General features: G+C 46.9%; 1 long non-coding RNA gene across 1 annotated transcript in view; it reads right to left on the reverse strand.

The window, feature by feature from the left end:
- Window positions 1-25,000, reverse strand: part of LOC139760290 (uncharacterized) — a 142,994-nt gene that overhangs the window by 19,613 nt on the left and 98,381 nt on the right. Inside the window, exon 3 of the long non-coding RNA XR_011715303.1 lies at window positions 7,308-7,353. This is a non-coding gene — a long non-coding RNA (uncharacterized lncRNA). The remainder of the gene's footprint in view (window positions 1-7,307; window positions 7,354-25,000) is intronic.

The raw sequence follows: 25,000 nt of genomic DNA on the forward strand, positions 1-25,000 counted from the left end.
CACTTGAGAATATAAATTCCCCATCCGGTTCAGTAAACTCGCCTTTGTACTTCTCCCACACTCCCACCAGGAGTAGGTCGGTGAATCCTCTCAAAACACCCCCATACCACACGGAGGCAGCAAACTCATCGTAACCACAGGGATATACCAACACCACCACAGGTTCTTGAAACATCTTTTGACCACGTATCCTGTACCATCGCCCAGCGGAAAACATCCGGACTCCACCCACACAGCCGAGACCCGAAATAAACTTTCCAAATAAACGTTTCTCCCGCGTGACAGATAAATCTATTGGTGTGATATCTGTATATAAATGCATATCTAAACAAAGATCTTTCAAGGAAACCATTTTGGATGACTATTTGTGCTTGCTGGGAGATATTTTTACACTCGTGTTTCCCCGAATCATAAAATTGTACATATGTACCATATTTTTACTCGTGTTTACACACACACACACACACACATCCCAGCCCAAGCGGCCTTCCTAACCATCAACATAAAGTTGTTCTGAAAACATAAGGCTAGTAATAGTATCAAGTTGCTCGTCGTTCACAAAAAGGTTCCGTAATGTGAACAGTACGGCTGGCAGATCCAAACGGGTGTGACGTCATACAACGACTGTGTCCCAGGACCCTCGCCATGTCGCCCTGCATTCAAAAATTCGTCCAGAACGTTCCCCCGAACGCGATTTAAACATATAAGACATATCACATATCTTATTATTTAGCCTAGCCACTTAAATAAAAAAAAAATCTTTTTTATTTGACCCTTAAAAAGATCCAGTCTAATTTCACGTTCGTATAACTAAGGATAATACCGTTCGACGTCGATGGATTATGGTAAACTCGCACTGGTTGAATTACCAAAAAAGAAAAAAAAATCTCGAACTTTTCAAATGCTTTAGATTGTCATCCTTCCCATGAAAAGAGGAAGGTTGTAAAGAACTTTCGTACTTTAGGCTCATATCTCAGCACACTGTATCTCTGGGAGATCTTAAATTTCAGTGCTCTGGGAGACGCCCACCAAATGTCCATGTGGGAGTCGTATTCATCCACATCCTCCCAGACCTCCCTCATATGGGAAAGAGACCCCCTTCCACCCACACCCTGCCAGACCTCCCTCCGTGTGGGAGACCCCTTCCACCCACACCCTGCCAGACTTCCCTCATGTGGGAAAGAGACCCCCTTCCACCCATACCCTCCCAGACCTTCCCTCCGTGTGGGCGACCCCTTCCACCCACACCCTCCAAGACCACCTCCCTCCATGTGAGACACCCCCATTCCACCCACACCCTCCCAGGATCGCCCTGCACCATAATTAAACCCACCCTTCTGTTTAACCTATACTCGCAGCCACCCCTTAACAGCACAAAACTACCTTTACCCCCATGACAATACGACCCTTAAGCACGAACCGTGCGACCCTTGGATGTGAAGGCCAGGCCTTTGTTCTTAAGGGTTTAGGTCAAAGGACTGGCTATCGTATGCGCCCAAGGGTCATACTGTAGTGCTCAACGGTTGCATCGTCATGCTCAAGGATCTTACCCTAACGTCGCGCTCAAAGATCGTACCGTCATACCCAGGGTTCGTACCGTCGTGTTTAAGCCTCGTACCCTTGTGCTCAAGGGCTCAAACCATCTCAATTTAATATTTACAACAGCTGGAACACAGCTTACTTTCTATAACAAAATAAAAGAAAAATTGGTTAAACGTTTAAATAAAATAACTAAGTGAATCTAACTTTATGCTGTCAACTTCATTTGTTGCAATGAAAACGTTTTCTAAATATTTTGGCGGGTAATTCTTGGGGCGGGGAGAGGGCTGACCACCACTACACCAGCGCCATCTGCAAAAACAAGCCCGCTGAGCGACCGCCGACGGCGCGAGTGTGTGGGGTTTTGTCCTACTTTTTTCGCCCTCTCTGTTTACCCTGAGTGGCACGTACATCTTCCCCTGAGTAAAAGTATTCCTCAGAGCTTACAATACATTTTGGAAAATACATCTGAGCCAGGATCCTGTTTTGGTGCACCATTATCGGCAGAGATAAAACTGGAGTGGAGGCGGCAATGGAGCATGGCGCAATAGACGTCACGTGAGCAACGCTGGTAAAAGATTGAGTCGCATAAACACAGGGTTGGATTACAACGCCCACAGCTGAGGGGGTTGGTTTCAAGGATCTAAACCCTTAAGGGCTGAGAACAGGCCAAGTCTTTAACCCCAACGGTCATTATGGACCAAAATAGTGAACGCGTTCTCCCCAGACGTACCCTGGGGTTTATGTAACCCTCCGTGTAATTATAATGACCAAAAGGAGCATTCAGCAGTCCACAAATATTCTTAATTCTAATAGCATGTCTGACTCTTATCTTAAAAGATATCATCCACAGAAGCAAACTCCTTATATATATATATATATATATATATATATATATATATATATATATATATATATATATATACCCCAGGACCCCATTTAGGAGACTAATGGAGCTCCACTCTGGAGCAGGGATATGATGGACTCCTTTGGAGCGAGAAGACGGTTGACAATTTCATTTTCACATCTACTGACGATGATACAGCCTTACCGAGGCTGGTGGAGTCGTGTACCTCCTAGACTTAGTCCCTACAACGGGAGTGCCTCCTTCTATCCTCGTGATGCCCCTGTGTCGTTCAGGCAGCAGGCCACGTCCTCTCGGGACCACAGGTCATGCAGTGTGGTGATGGCGTGGGTGCGTCTATGCGAAGTGACTGCAAGTCCACTGAGCAGTAAAATCTCGGCTTCTTCGTTGTGGTAGTTGCATCTCGGGGAGATGCAGGAGCGGTCTTGGGATATGTTGAAGTAGCATGTGTAGTACTCGAGGGCTGGGAGATGTCCGAAGCTCTGTAGACGGAACAAATTGTGACTCGTGTTTGTCTGGGGAGTGTGGCCTCGGATCGGTGTATGGCTGGTGGCCTGGAGTTTAAGACTGAGCTGGGAGGTCGGTTATTTAGTAATCACTTCAGTGTGTCTTTTGTAAAACTTACAATTATATATATATATATATATATATATATATATATATATATATAAATATATATATATATATATATATATATATATATATATATATATATATATATATATATATATATATATATACTTGCTTGTCCGCCGTTTCCCGAGTGAATAAGGCAGTGCCCGGGACAGATGAAGACTGGCTGTATTCGCTCACATCTATTTTCTCTCTCTCTCTCTCTCTCTCTCTCTCTCTCTCTCTCTCTCTCTATATATATATATATATATATATATATATATATATATATATATATATATATATATATATATATATAGAGAGAGAGAGAGAGAGAGAGAGATACCCTAGCCAGAGCCAGGTGCCCATTTTATCGATCAACCCTTGGGGTGGATGAAAAGCTGGGTTGACTGTGAACCGACTGCCGTAACCAGGATCTTTTCATTATTGTGCTTTGCTGCTAGACAGTGGGGAAACTTGACAGCCCCTTCGAGGCAGCTACTCAACATCGGGCCTTTAAAGAACTTGGTGAACTTGTTATCCTTATGCCAATTCATACGAGGGAGCAATAAATAAACGATAAATGTGCCGCTAAAGGGCATCTATCGCAGCAATGTTATTCTACTCTTCGGCTGTGGAGTTCTGGAGCGTCTCGCATTCTTTAAACGCAAGGGAGAGGACAGAGGTAGAAAACGAAGAGAAATACGGGCAAAAGGAGGAAGGAAAGAAGGAAGGAAGGGAGGAAAGAAATTAGGACTTAGGACATTACCCAAGCAGGCAGGCATTCCAAGATGTCTACATAAATCATCATCTCGGCTCGGGGGAGTCATTACACGTGTGCATCAATTCCTCGAGCTCAGGATATTTCCTTGCTTTCTTACAGGAGAAGATTTCTACCGAGTCTGCTTACATTCCAGCGGGGGGGGAAAGGCAGCAGAGAAATGGGTTCCTATATATTCAAGATGGCCGCCATGGCGACCGCCCGCGATAATTTTTTGGCCGCGCGCCAAACGCTACCAGCGCGCGGGCGCGTGCCCTTCTGCATTCGATAAAATTCCAATAAAGTCGGGTTATTTCGGCTTTACCGGAGACCTGATATCAATAACACACCACTGTCTAAATGGTGAGAGTCCAAACAGCCAATAATAATCATCATACGAAGTCTCTACAGAAATGAACAACACATTCACAACAAAACCAAAAAGGACCATCAGAACGAAACAAAAATTTGCCCGATACACATTTGCCGGGATCAGCGAAGCATGGGATGTGGGCTAACGTGACCATGACGTCATGCTGACGTCCCCATCAAAACGTGCACCCCCCCCCCTCAAAACACACAGACACACACACACACACACACGGGGAGGAGGTCCACCGCTCTGACACACTCGCTCCTCCTCCACCTCACGTGTGACATGTTGACTCGAAAAACCCACATATTTTAGGGAATTACGTATGTAAAAATGTAAAACAAAGCACATATGGGGGGGCATCCCCTTGACTTAATTCCGTGCTGTCGGTGAAGTGATAATAATAATAATAATAATAATAAAAATAATAATAACAATAATAACAATATATATGTATCACCCTGTTGCTTTCAATTGCCAAATATGGTTTTCCTTAAAACGATCATTCTTTGGGGGTTGACTCACACACCAGAGATACGTCATTCCTTTATATCTATGTATTCGTAGAACGAAAGGAACTGTGAATGACAAAAAACGGGAACCCCCCCCCAAAAAAAAAAGAGACATGGGGTCAAAATATAATTAAGTAATATTAGTAATTCTTACAATATAGAAACACTAAAAGTAATATTAGTAATTAATACAATATAGAAACTATATTATTCTCTCGTCATTGGTCGACACACGTGACATTAATACAAGCGCATCTCCACTGTGGTTGGTTGGTGGGTTTAAATAACTTGGAGGTTTCAAAGCACAAACCTAAGTCGTCACCTGGTGAATGAATCAGATAAATCAATCAAGGAACGCTAATTTATCCCCTTTATAATGCTACATTATTTATTCTACGCTATGTGTACAGAAATATCGGCAAATTTCGTTCTGAAAACTAAAGGATTTATTTGACGGTACACAACCCAGGATAAGTGTGTATCAATTGGTATAACACACGTAAGTGCCTGGCACTTCACAGTGGAACGGCAAGTTCTCCTACCATAACCACAACCATCAAACCACAACCATCACAACCACTTACTTTCCCTCCCACATCTCAGTACGTTGATTAAACTCATTAATAATGTATATAATGTTCATAAGAGCCCAATACACACAAACACACACACACCCGCAAACACTTAAGCGTCCCACTTATAAGAAAGACGCTATAAGACGCAACCTCGGCAGGAGGAGTTGGAGTTCGCCATCCCCACACACCCACACAACATTTCACGGGACCTGAACTTCTCTGCATCTCCGGAGGCTCGCAACCCGTTCACCCTCTGTTAACTCTTGTCACAGGATGAGGTGCGGTATTGGGAATGACGTAACGTAAGACCTCCCTCCCTCCCTCCCTCACACTCGCACGCTGGGGGAGGTAAGCAGTCAGCCAGCCAGCCACAATCAGTATACCAGCTCTCAGCAGCCTAGCGGGGTCATGGCTGTGTCACACACACACACACACACACACACACACACACACACACACACACACACGAGGATCCTGGCGAGTCGTGTCGAGATGTGGTGGTGACACACTGGGTCATGTAATTTCCCTCACCTTGCGCATTATGGCTGGCCGTGTCATGAGGCATTGTGCCATGGGTCTCGCCATTACCGTGTGTGTGTCCAACAACACGACCTCGTTAAAGGCTTGTTGCCGCGTCCTGCTTCTGGCCGCTGTCAGGAGACGTGCGAGGACTGCCGCCTCGAAATGGAGGCGTTACATGAAGGTTTAGGTAACGTGGATCCACACACTCAGGTATAATCAAGTTGGGTGTAAGTATGTACAGTGTACATCATTACACCTAACTTGTACATAATCAGGTTAGATGTAATGATGGTGTACAAATTACGTATTACAAAAATCATGCAAATTAGGCCACCCCCCTCTCTTAAAATGATTAGAAATAACAAGAAATCAAGTCATTAGTTACCGAGAGGTTATAAGGCACTGCCATGGACTTATGACACCAAACGACCATTAACGTATTCCAATCAGCGACTCGTCCTAACAACAAAACCACCCGACCATAACATCATGACCTTATCCCCTGACCCAGTAGCCCGCCACAGCCACCTATAGTTCAGGAGTGACGCCATCGGTTTAATCAATCAGGCTACCAATAACCTCCTGACAACAGTACTGACCACACCAGCTGCCATACACGGACCACGCCAGCCAGCCAGCCAGCCACCCACCAAACCCGCCCTACACAAAACATCGTTTGTCATGCAGGTTTAAACAACACGACCTGTTTTGTATGCAGATAGATCACGCTGCCGCTGGTAAGTTATTTAATAACACCGTTATTCTATATATATATATATATATATATATATATATATATATATATATATATATATACATATATATATATATATATATATATATATATATATATATATATATATATATATATACACCTTGCTGGAGGGGGGATGCTATTTCATGAGTGGCGGGGTGGCGATAGGAATAGATGAGGGTAGCAAGTATGAATATGTACATGTGTATATATGTATATGTCTGTGTATGTATATGTATATGTATATATAAGTTGAAATGTATATTTATAGGGGAGAAAGAATACTTCCCACGTATTCCCTGCGTGTCGTAGAAGGCGACTAAAAGGGGAGGGAGCGGGTGGCTGGAAATCCTCCCCTTTCTTGTTTTTTTTTTTTTTTAATTTTCCAAAAGAAGTAACAGAGAAGGGGGTCAGGTGAGGATATTCCCTCTAAGGCCCAGTTCTCTGTTCTTAACGCTACCTCGCTAATGCGGGAAATGGCAAATAGTATGAAAAAAAAAAAAAAAAAAAAAAAAAAAAAAAAAAAAAATATATATATATATATATATATATATATATATATATATATATATATATATATATGTGTGTGTGTGTGTGTGTGTGTGTGTGTGTGTGTGTGTGGTTGGGCCATTCTTCAAGCTCATAACCTTACCATGTTAACACGAAAAAAGTAAGACTTGTCTGACAGGTTAAGCAAGGTTGGCAGCCAGATTCAAGCGAGGGACACAGCTTAATATGGTAAGAAGAAAACATGCATTACTGGCTTCTAAAGAAGATCCTAATAAGGTTACTTACCCAATGGAGAATGTGATGTTCTGCCAGCCACTAGGCCTCGCTGATCCTGAAATAAGACACCATTGTTATGGAACAGATCGTGTTCTGAAGTACAGATATCAACGACTAATTATCAATCTACAATAAAAGACAAAACTCTAGCAAAATAACAAAAGTGCAAAATGTCATTTACAATTACTGGCGCATTTATACACTTCTGTGCAGATGTAATATATTCCTAATAATTCATGAAAAATGCCTTAGAAATTATGGGATTAGTATATGAAATGGAAAAATCATTATCAAATTGTTTATACGTAAAAAGACAAATATAGAAAAAAACTTACGAACAGGTAATTCATCGTGACATACTGGGCTAGGTTATTGTGTACATTAACGTATATATATATATATATATATATATATATATATATATATATATATATATATATATATATATATATATATACTGGATATTTTTGTAACTTCGTTTTCAGGAACAACAAATTACATATTTATGGAAGGGCCTCCTCATTACTACCCCTCATGCGGTAATAAACAAAATATTCCACATGCATCATAAATACTGTAACGAAGCGTAAATTGTATGTTCTACATTAACGAAGTTAACACTGACATAATTAGAGTTATTCCTATGTGGGTACATTTTCTTTTTCCCCATATCGCGTAAATTACGGGGAACAGTCTGTCATACACATGGACAGACGCACCATTCGTAAATAATTTTGACCATCCTCAACCTTCGTCTTCTCTTATAATCTTTGGTAATTTCAGCCTTGGATATTCTCGCTTTAATTCAAATTCATTTAGAATCTAAAATCTGTGTTCAAACGTCGCGGGAGAAGCCTGAAGCCTCGCCTAGTGCTTCGACCAGCAAACAGCTCCGAACGCTTCTTGCATCTTGGCAGACCTCTCGAGACAGATGATCCGGTACGGCTTCGATCAGCCCTGGCGTCCGGAGCGTGACGACAGAAAACGGAAGAGAACTACTGTTCTCTGATAACCTCAAGGATGCCCGCGAAAGCTGCCACGCGTACGGCATTTAAATGTGTGTTGCACTATGGACTGATCGGCCTAATGACCTACATCTATGAACTGGACTACTGACTGAAGCGGGAGAATATATATGTATACCGATATCGACCAATCAAATGTGGTGCACAAGAGACCTTATTTCACGTATGTCTGTACGAATGACGGTTCCTTTCGAAACGATCCTTGAACACGACGGTCATACAATGGCCGTACCATCTTGCTGGAAGGGTCGTACCGTCGTAACCAACCGTCGCATCGTCGTACTCAGGCGTCGTATCATCGTACCCAATCGTCGTACCATCGTACCCAAGCGTAGTACCATCGTACCCAAGCGTCGTAACGTCGTACCCAAGCGTCGTACCGTCGTACTCAAGAGATTAACCTAAATCTGTCCCTACATTCAACCAGGAGAGAGGGAGAGTCACGAACATTGCTATGTAAACCAGCGAGAGAGGCTTGTGTGTGGACATTACGACATGATATAAAGAGTCGTGTATACAATCGCCAAAGGTGCATTGCCTTACCCACGACCACATGAGAATATCTACCAAAAGTATCGACCAAAGTTCTACCCAGTTCCCGGCTCCCTGACGACCAAAGTTACGTTGACGAGTGGAGGATGTGAACTTAAAGAGTGGGGTGTTCTCTAGTTAACCCCGTTACCACTGGGAGTGGAAGATGTGAACTAGTATATATATATATATATATATATATATATATATATATATATATATATATATATATATATATATATATATATATATGAACGAGGATGTGGACGTCGACTGTCCTCCACTAACCCAGGGAGTAACGAGATTAAGTCCGGGATGCGAACGAGTGCCCTCAGTGACACCAGGATAGCGAGGCAAGTCGGGGATGTGAACCAAGGAGTGCCTCGGACGAGTTCGTGACGAGTGAAGGATACGGGAACAAGTATTTGCATCCCCACAACACAATCTCTCTCCACCTAGCTGCACTGGTGGACCCGCTTGTCTTTAAAGTCCACCTCGCGAAAAAGGCGAAAAAGAAAATGAGTCCACCTCGCGAAAAAGAAAATGATGATAAGTATTATATTGGAAGGATTCACGCTTACTCATTTTCTATCACATTTCAACAGATTCTGCGTTTTACGTTTTCTTTGATGATTCGCTCAATAAAAGTGGAAGTGGCCCACATGACCCCCCCGTTAACTAGGTCAACAGGGACTGGGGGGGGGGGTCTGACCCGGCAATCGAGGTCAACCGTGAAATAACCTGTCAGGGGAGAGTGTGTGTGTGTGTATGCTGGGTGGGAGGTGGCGTGGGGTGGGGTGGAAAGAGGGAATGAAATACCTGGGACAGGGATGGGATGGAGGCCGTTTGTGAAAGGGACGGCATAGGGTAGGCTGGGAGAGGGAAGAGGAGCGTACAATGGGATAGAGGAGGACAAGAAAAAAAGGGGAAGGGCGACAAGAGAAGGATTAAAATGATGAAAAGGGGGAGACGGGGAGAGAACCAAAGAAGAACGCAAGGGAATAGGCAGAAGACGGAGATAAGACGGAAGAGGATGAGTTGATGAATTGATGAATGAATGAAAAGGAAGAGGGACGGGGGAATGGTGAAGAGCAGAGAGAGAGAGAGAGAGAGAGAGAGAGAGAGAGAGAGAGAGAGAGAGAGAGAGAGAGAGAGAGAGATGGGTGGACATGGATGGCGGTGGAAGAAGGGGAGACCAGAAGATGGGAAAGGAGGGGTGGAGGGAGGAGAAAGCAACAGCTGAGAAGCCAAGATGGAAGGAAAGGGGGATCGAACACGGCATGACCGAGAAAAGTTTTAGATAAAATGGAATGTTAATGATGATAATAATGATGATGATGATAATGATGTTAATGATGATGATGATGATGATAATGATGATGATAATGATGATAATAATGATGATAATAATGATGATGATGATGATGATAATGAAGATGTTAATGATGATGACGATAATGATGATGATAATGATGATGATTATGATGATGATAATGATGATGATGATAATGATGATAATAATGATGATGATGATGATAATGATGATAATAATGATGATGATGATGATAATGAAGATGTTAATGATGATGACGATAATGATGATGATAATGAGGATGACGAGCGAGGCAGAGTAGCTCATGGTATGACCTGACGGAGGAGGGGCCGGACCAGTCGTGGTATATGGGACGTGGAGAGGGGGGGGAGGGAAGGGAAAGGGTGGGGGAAAGGGGTTAAGGGGGGCACAGGAAGACCATGAGGTGAGGATGAGAGGAGGGGAATGAAAGGAAGAAGACCACGACTCAAGAGAAATGACCGTCCGACCGCAAAACCAAAACAATGAGAGAGGAAAGTCGGAGAATCTGTGGACCACGTACATGGAATCTGGACCACGTACATGGAATCTGGACCACGTACATGGAATCTGGACTACGTACACGGAATATCTGGACCACGTACACGGAATATCTGGACCACGTACACGGAATATCTGGACCATGTACACGGAATATCTGGACCACGTACACGGAATCTGTGGATCAAGCACAGGGAATCTGTGGACCACGGACAGGGAATCTGTGGGCCACGTAAGGGAACAAGTCACGAGGGTAACTAAACGAGAGGAGAGTTAAGGCCAGAGGGACGGTCTGCAGTGAGCTTTCCCCCGGGGTGTCAGCGCCCCCAGCAGGCGGGGGTCAAGTAAACACAAGATAATGATCGGGCCAGAACTCCGACGGCCCCGTCCCACTCCCTGCCCCGACGGCCCCGTCCCACTCCCTGCCCCGACGGCTCTGTCCCACTCCCTGCCCCGACGGCTCTGTCCCGACGGCTCTATCCCACTCCCTGCCCCGACGGCTCTGTTCCACTCCCTGCCCCGACGGCTCTGTCCCACTCCCTGCCCCGACGGCTCTGTCCCACTCCCTGCCCCGACGGCTCTGTCCCACTCCCTGCCTCGACGGCTCTGTCCCACTCCCTGATCCGTCAGCCCCGTCCCACTCCCTTCCCCGACGTCCCCATCGCGTCGGCCCCATCCCACTCCCTGCCCTAAGGCCCCGTCGCGTCGGCCCCGTCGGACTCGGCCCCGCCCGCTCCCTGCCTGGGGTGAAGAGGGGTTGGGTTGGTCCGTACCACGTCGCTATACAATCATGAGTCTCCATGACCATCGCCACTCCTGCCTCGGATTAATCCAGCTGGCCCGTCCCCCTTCCCCTGCTGAGCGACAACCCTTCCCTCACCCAGACACGGGCGGCCCCTTCCCCATGACACGGATGACGGAGGGGAAGGAGGGGGAAGGGGAAGGAGGAGGAGGAGAAGAAGAGGAGGAGGAGGAGGAAGAGGACATTTCACGCACGTGGACGGAGAAATAACCCGAGGATTGTTGTTGTTCAGCCTGGGCGACTCCCTGCCTGCACCCTCACCGGGAAAACCCCCCTTCCGGCTGGCGGATCACACCGGTGACGCTGTGACGTGCGTCACGACTCACTATACACACACACACACACACACACTTCCCCGGCCCTCCCACTACATAATACATACACCGACACTCCCTTCCCCCAACACACACACACTAAGGACTGAAGCTTAAAACTGAGGGTATATCTAATATCAGCCCTGAAGATCAAAAGGTTTAAACCAGAAATGGCATCGGGAGGGTTGAACAACACAATTATAAGCAAGCAACTGCATCTGGATTCGTTAAGTGGCGGTGGATGAAGGGAATTACTGAAACATATTGAGTCTACCTCTGACCCATAAGGCCCAGGAAAATGTCGACATTGCACATCAAAACAGAACTGAAAGTTGCGACAGAAACTGGGAAAGAAATGAAAGTCCGGGAAGGCCAACTGGCCGTGAAAGGCGTCATCAGATGAGAGAGGAAGCTACGGGACCGAGAAATATAACAGAGAGGTGATGATCAAATCAAATCAACATTAGGGATTTACATGATTTAAAACCAGAGGAGGAAAGAATGCATACTGAATGTAAAGCGTCGAAGAAAAGGGCCAGAAGGGGTGTCTTCTGCGGATGAAAAGGGTTAAGGGATGGGATTGGGGGTCTTCTGTAGGTGAAAAGGCTCAGAGGGGGTCTTCTGCGGATGAAAAGGGTCACAGGGGATTCTTTTGTGGATGAAAATAGTCAGAGGAGGGGTCTTCTGTACATGAAAAAGGTCAGAAAGGGGCTTCTGTGGATGAGATGAGTCATGGGAGGGTCTTTTCGGAATGAAAAGGCTCAGAAGAGGTCTTCTGGGTATGAAAAGGGTCAGGGATGGTCTTTGTCTGTGGATGAAAAGGGTCAGGGACGGTCTTTGTCTGTGGATGAAAAGGGCCAGTTGAGGTCTTCGGTGGATGCACTTGAGATATAGCAAGAAAACAGAGATACACATAACACAAGAGACCAATGACTGATAATATAGGACGGAGGGAACTGGAGCAAACCCTAAGCCAGATGAACAGAAACAAGAGAGCATCAACAATGCAGAGGAAGAGAGTTCTAGGAACAACGCCGGTCCTCCTGACTGCTCTTCCCACACAGCACCTGGACCCCATCCCACCGTCTGGGGAAAGGAGCCGCCATACTACATCGCCACTGCGTTATCTCGTGGCCACCTGAGATCCCACGTCCCCGAGTTGAAGTTATGGCACCACAACAAACATTGGGTCCATTCCCAGGCCACATGGACCACTGCGAGAACAGCCTCACCCCAACCACTGTGTGTATCATAAACAATATAGTGTCTGGTGTAGACACTGTATGTTTTAACACCGTCCCCTCTGATGTTATAGCCCCACTGTCTATGCCCCATACCTTCTCTATGTCTTCTCAGCGTTTGGGTCCAGTTAATTCAATAATAATAGAATTCATCTCTTTCTTTATTAGTTATCTTTCTCAGAATTATCATCATTACCGCCGTTAAAATTCTTCTGATCATTATTACTACTTATATCATCATTGTTCATGCTATCATTATCATTATCATCATTATTTTCAGAGACAAGTTCAAAAATAATGATCACAAACATCGTTACCCTTGTAGGGTCTTATCAGTATTCCCGTAGGACTAAACATACCCTGTTACTACTCATGTGGATCACCGTGCATGGACAGAGGTCCCCTCCTAGGGCCGGGCAGGACACAGACCAGTCACCAGGGCCCCCGCCCACTCACCAGAGGTGTCTCCTCCCAGGGCCGGGCAGGACACAGACCAGTCACCAGGGCCCCCGCCACCAGAGGTGTCTCCTCCCAGGGCCGGGCAGGACACAGAACAGTCACCGGGGCCCCACTCACCAGAGGTGTCTCCTCCCAGGGCCGGGCAGGACACAGAGCAGTCACCGGGGCCCCACTCACCAGAGGTGTCGCTTCTCACCAGTGTCGGGTGGCGGCGGCCATGCCCCCCCCCCTCCCCCCCTCCCGGGTTATGGAAGCACACGGCCTCATGCAAGCAATTATGTGCAGGCTGGCTGAGAGGGGAGGGAAGGGAGGGAGGGAGGTCCAGAACCTCCCAGTGAGGGAGTGGACGAAAGAAAGGGAAGGAGGGAGGGGAAACGGAGTTCCAGACGTCCCGAATGAGCGAATGGAGGGCACGCACGAAGGTGGAGAGGGAAGAGGCCTTGTAACCACCAAATGGGGAAGTGGAGGGAATGGAGGGAGGGAGGCCTAGAGACACCAAATGAGGGAGTGGAGGGAATGGAGTGAGGGAGGCCTAGACACACCAAATAATGGAGTGGGAGGAATAGCGGGAGGGAGGGAGATCTAGACTTACCAAGTGAGGGAGCGGAGAGGGGAGCAGTAGGACGGGGTTAGAGAGGTGAGGGACGGCAAGGAACCTGTAACTGGGGAGAGGGAAGGGAAGGGAGGGTGATGCAGGGGGAGGGAGATCCAGTTAGCCGGGCACAGAGGTGAGGGAAGGGGGCACAGCACCTGCCACGTGGAGGGAGGGAGGCGCACACACACCCTCCCTCCTGACGCCCCGCGCACGGCTCAGGCTGGTGTGTGTGTATGTATGTGTGTGTGTGTGTGTGTGTGTGAGAGAGAGAGAGAGAGAGAGAGAGAGAATGTGGTCCACACCTGACGCAGACCTGACTTTTATGGGAAGAAAGGTTATATATACGAGGAGGGAAAGAGTAAAAAGAAAAAAGAAGGAAAAAACTTGACTGTTAAATAGAAGGAAGGAGGGAGGCATCATAACGGCCAATCCTCGAGTGGCCAGGTGTCCACACGGAAACTGGGAGAAGCAGCAGCAGCAGCGGGTCAAACCCAACACCAACCCGAGGGATGGGATAGCCGCCAGGGAATCGAAAGCAGCAACAAGTCTCAAGGTAGCGAGCGAAGGAAGGAGGGAGGGAGGGAGGGAGGCTTATTGAGGCTTAAGGACGACACCTGGTCACAGTAGGTCATTACACTGGTCACCGCAGCGTAGGTAGCGAGAGGAGGAGGAGGAGGAGGAGGAGGAGGACGACGACGACGAGGGAGGGAGGGAGGGAAAACAACGGTTCCTCGGAGACCTGCTGCTCTGTACACTGCGCAGCCTGAGGGCTGACGGATGCTGCTGACAGAGTCGACTGACACCATTACAGCGGTTGCATCAGCGAGTCGGGGTGGAGGTGGGTGGGTGTCAGAGGTCCTCCACCCCACCAACCTCCCCCCACACACTATCGGTGGGAGTGTGTGGGTGTCAGAGCTCCCCCAACACCCTCCTCCACTCCCACACACCTTACCGCAGCACAGCACCGCCGCTGTTGCATTTGGCCCACCACACGTCCGGCATTGTACGTAAATCATGGGCATGTCTGCACATACGAACGTGGCATGTGGAGGGCTGGGCTCCTCCCTCCCTCCCTCACACACACACACACACACACACACACACACACACACACACACACATCGTCGAACACCGTGCGATGGCGCAGTCCACAGCCAGAAAACACACAGGTTTCAGAAACCTACAACTCACCCCTGTGCGTTCAGCATAGAACACCAAGGACCCGGAGCCAGGAAAATAATATGTAAAATATATGTAAATATGTATTTCTTCACCTGGCCGTCCACAGGTGTGTGTGTGTGTGTGTGTGTGTGTGTGTGTGTGTGTGTGTGTGTGTGTGTGTGAGGGCGGCGTCCTTGAGGGAAAACACAGCAATAACGACACGAGTCGTGGCTTCGGTAATGACACGGTGGCTCCACCTGCCACAGTAGAAGGGAGGAGGAGGAGGAGGAGGAGGAGGTGGGAGAAGCTACTGAGGGGTAGGGGAGGGTCGTCTCCTCTTCCCCCCTCGCCAAGCCTTGTAACCCACCCAAGTCTGCTCCCCCACCAGACCAACTTGAGGCCTACGGTCCACACCACCAGGAGATAAATCCTCCCCAACAAAAAAAATCTCCCCACACCACCACCAGACACCTCCCTCACTCAACCCATACCACCACGCCACCCTCACTAAACCCACACACGACGCGGCTAACCCACACCAAACGATCCTCTCTCTCACACACAACACAACGCGAGAGAGAGAGAGAGAGAGAGAGAGAGAGAGAGAGAGAGAGAGAGAGAGAGAGAGAGAGAGAGAGAATGTTCACACGCGAAGACCCCACGAGATTTGCGAGACCAGGAGCCCTCACCGTCTCGCACAAGGGCACGCCAGAACCCACAGCATCCCTCCCATCCGCTCCGAACAAATGCGCATCATCAGCAAACCCGACAGAAGCCGTCCTCTGGCACGGTAAGTTTACTGTGCTAATAAATACCAGCCAGCGCTCCCACACACACACACACACACACCGGCCACTGCCACTACCACCACCACCAAAACATCACATCCACTGACACACTGCCTTACTCCAGTACTACACAGTGGGAACGCTGAGGCACACTGGGAAAACTAAGAGCCACACGCTGAACGTAAGAACGACACCTGAAGCGACACATACCGTCTGATAATCATTAGTAATGAAATACGTTCCAGAAATCTTGGTATATGAGAATATCTGTGAATATCTGATGAGGGAGAGAGAGGAATATCAAGCGACGGGGAGGAAAGTACCCTAAAAGGAAGTGAAGAGAAAAAATGCAAAAGTTTTTTAAAAGTTGCAAAAGTTTTTAAAAATTCTTGACACACCAATCTACTGATGCCTTAATTAGATTAATGGGTTGATTAATTGGAGTATGGATTCAGTCATTAGTGGGATAAGCCTCTCCAGAATCTGATTATATATATATATATATATATATATATATATATATATATATATATATATATATATATATATATATATATATAAAGTAGTATGGTATATCTTAACCCTTCAACTAATCCATCCGTATGAAAATACATACGTTACCATAGTAACATTTTCGCCCGTGCACTTACGAACTCTCTCTCTCTCTCTCTCTCTCTCTCTCTCTCTCTCTCTCTCTCTCTCTCTCTCTATCTATCTATCTATCTATCTTTCTATCTATCTTTCTATCTCTCATTCTTCAAGGATAAGAATGTTTATACACAAGCTGGAAATAAATATCAATTCGTACAGGAGTGAACAGAGAGAAAATTCTACCGAGAGGCAAAAAGGGGTGGTATAAAGCACCAATGTGGAGTGAAGTGTAATAATTGAAGTAAAAAAAAAGTTAAGAGAGAGAGAGAGAGAGAGAGAGAGAGAGAGAGAGAGAGAGAGAGAGAGAGAGAGAGAGAGAGAGAGAGAGAGAGAGAGAGAGAGAGGCGCAGGGAAAGATGATCAAAGGATTGAAATATTAAGACGTAAATAATTTAAGACACAAGACGTCTAATACCGATGCGTATGAAGGATGAATGAGCCTCCTAGGGAACGGGGTAGATCCAAAGGGCACCGGACCATGTGTGGATGTGGTGTGGATGAATGGGAGGGGGTAGCATGGTATCCATCATGTGTGGATGGATGGGAAGGGGTAGCCCGGTATCCATCATGTGTGGATATGGTGCGTGGATGGATGGGGAAGGGGCAGCCAATAACACTGTTTGTTAGGATGAAGGTGCCATCAAGGGAGCTAAAAACATATACGAAACGTCGACCAGATTACGAGAGTGAGTGTTAACTATGAGCAGGTTCCAGAGGCTATATGACACACACACACACACACACACACACACACACACACAGCAAGATGTTCATATTCTACACACGAGAATATGCTTCTCAAGTTTGGTCAACGCATCTAAGGAAGCTCAAAGAGCTGCTAGAGAAGGTCTAGAGGAGTGACGCGGGAGGAGCAGCAGGAGGGCTACAAGTACAGTATAAGAGCCGCAGGAACGGCAGCCATAAGTGCCGCAGGACGGCGCCAGGAGTGTCACGGGAAGAGCAGCATGAGTGCCGCAAGTACAGCGGCAGAGTTGCCGCATGAACAGGAAGAACAGCAGCTGGAGTGCCGCAAAAAGAACACTACAAGTGCCGCAGGAAGTACAGCAGGAGGAGTGCCGCAGGAAGTACATCAGGATGAGTGCCGCAGGAAGAACAGCAGGAGCGCCGCAGGACGACCAACAGCAGGAGGGAACAGCGGTAGTCCTTGCTGGCGAGACCGGAAGCAACAGGAGAAGATGGCCGGCCGCCCGGACGCTTCCGGCCCCGGACGGGCTGCTCTTACGTACCGTCTCGGGAAGTTCCACCTGCCACCCTCACCCCCCTTTACAACCCCCTCCTCCCTTTACAACCCCCCCTCCCCCACCTTAACTCCCCCCTCCCCCCACCTCAACTCCCCCCTTCCCCCACCTCAACTCCCCTCCCCCCCTCTCTCTCCCAGCACCAGGTAACCTCGCAGAGTCCAAGGCAGACGTAGTGACGCGCGTTTTCTTCCTCTCACTTAAGGGCGTCTCACCTCACACCACCAGCCACCATGACCCGGATATATATATATATATATATATATATATATATATATATATATATTTTGCTTTGTCGCTGTCTCCCGCGTTTGCGAGGTAGCGCAAGGAAACAGACGAAAGAAATGGCCCAACCCGCCCCCATACACATGTATATACATACGTCCACACACGCAAATATACATACCTACACAGCTTTCCATGGTTTACCCCAGACGCTTCACATGCCCTGATTCAATCCACTGACAGCACGTCAACCCCGGTATACCACATCGATCCAATTCACTCTATTCCTTGCCCTCCTTTCACCCTCCTGCATGTTCAGGTCCCGATCACACAAAATCTTTTTCACTCCATCTTTCCACCTCCAATTTGGTCTCCCACTTCTCGTTCCCTCCACTTCCGACACATATTTCCTCTTGGTCAATCTTTCCTCACTCATATATATATATATATATATATATATATATATATATATATATATATATATATATATATATATATATATATATATATATTTTTATATATATATATATATATAAATATATGTATATATATATATATATATATATATATATATATATATATATATATATATATATATATATATGAGAGAGAGAGAGAGAGAGAGAGAGAGAGAGAGAGATAGAGAGTCTTGCTAGTTACCTGGAGGGCAATATTTCTACAGAATGTTACCCCGGGAGAGAATATTTCTACTGAATATCATCTCGGGAGAGAATATTACTTCAGAGTGTTACCCCAGAGAAGAATATTTCCGGATATTACGCGAAAGGAAATATTTCCTTGGCATATTATCCCAAGGAATATTTCTACTAGATATAATGCGGCAGGAGATATTCTATAGAATATTACCCCAAAGAATATTTCTATTGAATATTACGCGGAAGGAAATATTTCTACAGAATATTACCCATGAGGAAATAATATTTCAACTGAATATTACCAAAGAAAGACTTTACTGAAGTTACCCGATGGTGTGAATATTTGCAATGAAGTTACCCGGATATTCTTTACGGCGACATTTCTAGTACAGTCAAAGTGACAGAATATCAGTACTGAGGTTACCAGGAGAGAATATTTCCTCGGAAAGTACTCGCAGAATACTCTTACTAAAATCACTCGTAGAATATTCTTAATAAAATCAGTCGTATAATATTCTTACTAAAATTAATCGCGGAATACTCTTACTAAAATTACTCATAGAATATTCATAATAGAATAAAATTAGCTGTAGAACATTTTGACTAAAATTACACTTAGAATATTCTTACTAAAATCACTCGTAGAATATCATTATTAAAACTACTCGTTGAATATTATCTCTGAAATCACTCGTACAATACTCTCACTAAAATTACTCGCAGAACACTTCTCCACAAGGTAACCCTACAAGAATATTGCTACGGCAGTTACCCTGGTATAATATTCCCACCGACTCCCAGGATCTTTATCAAGACTAAAAGGCGATCCCTATCAACACGTAAGACACTACCACGCTCCGACGAACTGGGAGTTTTGAGAGACTTCAATCATTTCGACACACAGTGGAAGGAAGGAACACCAGGACAGAAGACACAGTGGAAGGAAGGAACACCAGGACAGTAGACACAGTGGAAGGAAGGAACACCAGGACAGAAGACACAGTGGAAGGAAGGAACACCAGGACAGTAGACACAGTGGAAGGAAGGAACACCAGGACAGTAGACACAGTGGAAGGAAGGAACACCAGGACAGTAGACACAGTGGAAGGAAGGAACACCAGGACAGTAGACACAGTGGAAGGAAGGAACACCAGGACAGTAGACACAGTGGAAGGAAGGAACTCCAGGACAGTAGACACAGTGGAAGGAAGGAACACCAGGACAGTAGACACAGTGGAAGGAAGGAACTCCAGGACAGTAGACACAGTGGAAGGAAGGAACACCAGGACAGTAGACACAGTGGAAGGAAGGAACACCAGGACAGTAGACACAGTGGAGAGGGGCCTCCCTGGCTCACATGTGGCACTGATATCATTCAACACTTCAGCACTATAAGGACTCCATCTGTGGCTGGGATCTGGAGGACACACTCTCACACACACACACACACACACACACACCTCTGCAAGGCTGAAACACCTTCACATAAACACCTTCACATAAACTAAATCATCGTGATTGGGATGGGTAAGTGCCTGGCAGGCTCGGGGCATTGCTTCCCTGCCTCTCAAATCATAACCGTCTTCTGGTTTCACGTCTTCGTCACAAGCCTATGTCGAGATGGTCTTCTGCAGGAGAGGGTCTATCAAATCACAGGTTTCACACCCTCATTGGTCCCTTCGTCAGGGCAGTTCTTGTTCATCTATCATGATGGCATAAATACTCAACTTATATTTCCCTTCATCAGTGCAACACTACAGCCATTCCCTCTCCACAAAACCCGACAGGAATTCCAAGGATAAAAGCATTACCTTAAGCAGGAAATTCAGTCTCGTTGCCCTTATTATGCACGACGCTCCGGAACCTTAGAAGTTATGAGGGCATGATCTTAGACCTGACCCTTAATCTTAAGAGAGTCCGGTCAAAGGTCACGTCTTCGTGGTTCATGGCGTCGCGCCGCCGTAGCTCAAGGCGTTTGGAGGAGTGAATGACCCGTCTCCCAAGATGGGAACGTTCTGTATCACTCCAGCCAGAGAGCAACTCCCAGAGTTCCCAGCCTTGTTGTGGAGGGTCGTACTGGGATCAATCTCACCCTCAGTCACGTCACGGATCAACTGTATGAACAACTTCCCCATATCAACTCAGGTCTGAGGTCAGGCCCTCTTTCCATCCTTAGCTCCGGCCGTTCCCATCACCCCCAAACCCCACACCCCTACCTTAATGCTTTCATCTTGCCCACTGAAGAAGTCCTCCTTGTGTGTCGTACCTCGAGACGTCATCTCCAACTGCTTAATCTTGCCCACTGAAGTCCTTGTGCGTCGCGCATCGAAACATTTCCTCCTCCTACACTCTCTTATGTCCTTCCGCATCCTCCGCCTCCCTCTCTGGTCCTCGCTCCTACCCAACCAACACCTCCCCCACCTCCCACCCCACCACCACCACATCTAATATAAACCCGACTCATCAACACCACCCTAACCCCACCCGACCCCACCCTCCAAAAGCTAATCACCTCCTCCCCTCGGGCACACCCGCTTGTTGCTACACGCCCATTCTCTCACTCCTTCACTGCCTTTGTCTATCTCGCCTATCCATCCCTCTATCCCCGACCAACACAACGCACTTGATCACTGCTGTATGGATGTAGGATGACGCACAGGACGTGTACACATGCTGAGAAAAACATATCAACGAAAACAGTCGTGCTTACGATAGGCGAATCTTCCGATGCCTCACTCTTTAGATTCTAGGATTCACTGCTCAGCACGGGTAAAGTGTTCACCGGTGTTCAGCTGTTCAGCACGGGTGCAGTGTTCACTCGGTGTGCAACTGTTCAGCACGGGTGCAGTGTTCACCCGGTGTTCAACTGTTCAACATGGTTTCCGTGTTCACGCGGTATTCAACTCTTCAGTTATGGGTCCAGTGTTCTAACCCAGTGTTCAACTCCAGTCACGTGTCCAGTGTTCTCACCCGGTGTTCAAACTGTTCAACCCTGGGTTTAGTGTTCATCTAGCGCCCAAAAACTGTTCAGCCTACGAGTTCCGTTGAGAGAGGCCAAAATGTCACCGTGGCTTTACACGTCCCACCACCAACAACCGTTTTCCGTTTCTTTGTATCCACGACTTTACTATTTTTCTCAAGGTAAATCTCTATAAAATCTGAAATCTCAACCCTGAAAGACTTCTCCGACACGTCCGGGGGAGCGCCATCAGCTTGTACGGGCAGCGACGCGCGCGATTGGCTGGTCTCAGGCGCTTTTGTTTTGTTTACATGGAGTTGCCAGGCGTACGATGACGCCGGCCGCGGCTCCCGGATACGATACCGTGCTTGGGCTACCGAGTGGCCCAAGGTTACGCTGCCTTCGCTTGCTTCTTTTCCTTTTACCTTTCTGATATCTCTCGTACACCCTCACCAGTTCCTTACCTTAAAAGTTACCTCGGCACATTGTGGCCTCTGAGCTCCCTAACGTATAATCTCAGTTGCCATATTTCTCTATATTATCTTTTTTTTCTTGAAATTTGTCCTCGAAGAAAAGTTTGGCCACAGCCAGAGCGGCGGAGGTATAGTAGATAGAGAAGCGCCAGCGAAAATCAACCTTAAGAAATTACGTTAGGGTAATCAATACCATTTCTTCATTCTTGCCTCCTCCAATTTTTTTTCCAGAATACTGAATTCGGTGCGTCTTAATACTACCATCACCTACCTACCTACCTACCTTTCCTACCCTATGTTTCCCTTACCTTAACCTCGCCTACCTCTTACCTACCTTACCTACGCTCATTCCTGACCGCAACTATAAACCAGCCCTACCGTCTTCCTCGCTCCTGACCGCACTCCTTTGGGAGGGGAGGATTTGGTGTAGCTAGCAGCTGACCACAGGACACGCCCGTGGCAGCCACAACACCCCGAGTGGGTTCAGATCCTCTCCTCCGGCCGAGACCAAGAGGATCCCAAGCAGCCCGAAGGGAGTCTGGTGTGTGGTTAAGGGTTTCCTACGCAGGATCCGACCGAGGGGAAACCGGCACAAGGGTTACGTCGAAAAACAGACATTGCGAACGAACAATCCTCAAGAAATACGTTAATTCGACAACCGAAAATACGCTACAGTCATAGAAAACGTAGAAAATAATTCTACATCTACTACAAGACAATCAACACAACAAAGATAAGATGATTAACAAGAAGCTTAGAAAAAAAGACTAACGTACAATAAAGAAAGCGTCCTTATATAACACTGGCCGAGATAAGATAAGCAAGCCGTGACGTTACGAGCCGAGAACCAAAACAGACAAAATAAATGCTGCCAAGTGGCAGTGTGAAGGATGAAGAAAGTTGATCCACAAGGCGACGACGTGGTGGCGAGGCTAACCAACCAGGGACCCACCAGCTGGGGCAGGGTGGGTGGGTCACCTGTGGCAGGGACACGGACCGGGTACTTGGCTATGGGGGGACGGAGGTTGGCATAGAATAATCTCTGGGGCTCCGGAAGGTGGAAGGAATACTCTCTGGGGCTCCGGAGGGTGGAAGGAATACTCTCTGGGGCTCCGGAGGGTGGAGAGAATACTCTCTGGGGCTATGGAGGAAGGAAGGAATACTCTTTGAGGCTATGGAAGGAGGAAGGAATACTCTCTGGGGCTACGAAGAAGGAATACTCTCTGGGGCTATGGAGGGTGGAAGGAATACTCTCTGGGAACACGAAGGATGGAAGGAATACTCTCTGGGGATACGGAGGGAGGAAGGAATTCTCTCTGGGGATACGGAGGGAGGAAGGAATACTCTCTGGGGATACAGAGGGTGGAGAAAGTACACTCTTGAGGCTATGGGGGTAGATGGAATACTCTCTGGGCTTTAGGGGGGTAGGGAGATGGTACTTTATGGGTCTATAGAATGTCGAGAGATACTTTCCTGGGATCTGGGATGGAAAGTATATTCTCTGGAGCTACGAAGGGTGGAGAGGATACTCTCTTGGGGCTTTGGGGGTGAAAAAAGGATAATCTTTGGGGTAGAGAAGAATGGAGCTATCTTGGGGCTATAGGAGTGGAGAGGATATTCAGTGGGTGCAATGGGAGTGGACAATATACTTTCTTGGGTTATGGAGTGAAGAGGATATTCTCTGGGAGTGGAGAGGGTACACTTTGGGGCTAAGGGAGAGGGAAGGGGCATTCTCTCGGGACAACAATAAGATGATTCACTTCTGGTTCAAAGCGATGCATGAAAATTCATCCTATGTGTCTGGGGTATAAAGAATCCTACACTGCCTTAAGTGGTGCTCCTGTGTGTGTGTCTAATGTTTCTTTTGTAATGGTGAGGACTAAGGAGACGGGTACAGCAACAACACGGATAACAACAGGTGCTTTGATGGGCAAGCACAGAGGTGAAGCGCTGGTACTTGAGAAGCAGGATTATGGTGGTATGAAGGTAAGGTCAAGTGAGGTGAGAGAAAGTGATTGATGTCGTGAGCTTTGTAAAACACCAGAGCCTATTGGTTATTCAGATATTTCTTTTCTAGCGTGACATTATATATATATATATATATATATATATATATATATATATATATATATTATATATATATATATATATATATATATAAGGAAATATGATGACAGGAGTAAGCAGGTGGTGAGTTAGGCATCCCGAGAGTTCCCTCCTCCCTCACTTCCCTCCTCCCTCACTTCCCTCCTCCATCACTAACCCCTTCCCTCACTTCCCTCCTCCCTCACTTCCCTCCTCCATCACTAACCCCTTCCCTCACTTCCCTCCTCCGTCACTAACCCCTTCCCTCACTTCCCTCCTCCATCACTAACCCCTTCCCTCACTTCCCTCCTCCATCACTAACCCCTTCCCTCACTTCCCTCCTCCATCACTAACCCCTTCCCTCACTTCCCTCCTCCCTCACTTCCCTCCTCCGTCACTAACCCCTTCCCTCACTTCCCTCCTCCCTCACTTCCCTCCTCCATCACTAACCCCTTCCCTCACTTCCCTCCTCCGTCACTAACCCCTTCCCTCACTTCCCTCCTCCGTCACTAACCCCTTCCCTCACTTCCCTCCTCCGTCACTAACCCCTTCCCTCACTTCCCTCCTCCATCACTAACCCCTTCCCTCACTTCCCTCCTCCGTCACTAACCCCTTCCCTCACTTCC

Source organism: Panulirus ornatus, chromosome 3, assembly GCF_036320965.1.
Source record: "Panulirus ornatus isolate Po-2019 chromosome 3, ASM3632096v1, whole genome shotgun sequence".
Classification (NCBI taxonomy): domain Eukaryota; kingdom Metazoa; phylum Arthropoda; class Malacostraca; order Decapoda; family Palinuridae; genus Panulirus; species Panulirus ornatus.